At 61.9% G+C, this 1,400-nt stretch overlaps 1 non-coding gene across 1 annotated transcript in view; it reads left to right on the forward strand.

Moving 5' to 3' along the window:
* Window positions 1-1,203: 1,203 nt before the first annotated feature.
* LOC124744308 overlaps window positions 1,204-1,400 on the forward strand; it is a 1,932-nt gene continuing 1,735 nt past the window's right edge. Inside the window, exon 1 of the ribosomal RNA XR_007010677.1 lies at window positions 1,204-1,400. This exon is cut by the window's right edge and continues 1,735 nt beyond it. This is a non-coding gene — a ribosomal RNA (small subunit ribosomal RNA).

Raw genomic sequence — 1,400 nt, forward strand, 5'->3', positions numbered from 1 at the left:
GTCGTCTCTCCTCACACACCGTGATGGCATGGTGCAGCGCGTTCCATATCTGCGACATGCTACAGAAGCCGGTTGACAGTCGTTCGAGCAATGGACATCGCATACGTACGGGGGCCACCTTCCACGTATTGTCTAGGCGTGCACATTTTGTTGCGTGTATGTGGGCAGACGTAGTGTGGCGTGACACCTGACACAGGCATGCAATAATGGTTGAAGTTGCAAATGGCGATGGACGCCTACGTTTTCTGGTGAAGTTACGCAAATGAAGAAATGGTAACCCGTTGTGGTGCGGTTGTTCTCGCTAGGGTGAATCGGTGATGGCGACGATAGGTTGAGGTACTAACCGGTTGTTCCAGCGATACCCACCATGCCGACGAAACTGAACGGCATCTGGGGTGTGAAGCGATACGCGGCGGTGGCTGGGTGGGACCGTCCCCGGCCGGTGAGGGGGCGCCTCCCGGCGTGCTGGCCGCGCGGTGCGTGGGCGCACGCGCTACAGCCGGCTGGTGGGGGCGGCCAGTGGCAGGCGCGCCGGCCGACGGACGCGGCAGGCGTCGCAGCTGCGCGCCGGCGCACCCTGCGCGCGGCGCCGTGCGGCCAAAGTAGGTCCTCGCGGGCCCGGTGCGAAGCGCGGTGGACATCTGCAGTGTGCTGGTCCGATTGAGGACTGTGTGCGTTGAGGATGCGCCGCCGCCCGGCGCTCGGCGCCGCGACGCCGTCTGCTGCTCGGTCGCCCCAGCGGTTCTCGCTGGTGGTTTGTATCGCAGCTGTGCGGATGTGTTGGCGTGTGCGCTGTGCTGGGAGAGTTCGCTTCGGCACCCAAGTGGGGCTTTTGTCCTTCTGTGGCGCTGGCGTTGGAGCTGCCGGTCACCGTAGGTGGCGCGTGTTGTCTCCCGCCGGCAATGCCACGACAGCACGCTCCCGGGCCTCTGTCGGCAGCGGCAAGCTCAGTTGGGAGCACGGGTGGTCGCACCGAAAGCGTCTACTCGCCTAACTCCGGGCGATTGCGCCTCTCTCGAACCCGACCAAGTACTTGGGACGGCGCTGCGCGCCGCCGGGACCTGAGAGGGTTTCGAGGTGTATTGTGCAGGGGAGCTCAGCCTCCTCCTGTTTGCAGAATGATTGAGCGGACGCTTGCGTGTTCGCGCGGGCCCCCGGGACACACTCCCGGGCGGCCGGCTGCTCAGCTCTAGTTGACGCAGCTCCCTGGTTGATCCTGCCAGTAGTCATATGCTTGTCTCAAAGATTAAGCCATGCATGTCTCAGTACAAGCCGCATTAAGGTGAAACCGCGAATGGCTCATTAAATCAGTTATGGTTCCTTAGATCGTACCCACGTTACTTGGATAACTGTGGTAATTCTAGAGCTAATACATGCAAACAGAGTCCCGACCAGAGATG

The sequence above is a fragment of the Schistocerca piceifrons genome, unplaced genomic scaffold (genome assembly GCF_021461385.2).
Source record: "Schistocerca piceifrons isolate TAMUIC-IGC-003096 unplaced genomic scaffold, iqSchPice1.1 HiC_scaffold_286, whole genome shotgun sequence".
Taxonomy (NCBI): Eukaryota; Metazoa; Arthropoda; class Insecta; order Orthoptera; family Acrididae; genus Schistocerca; species Schistocerca piceifrons.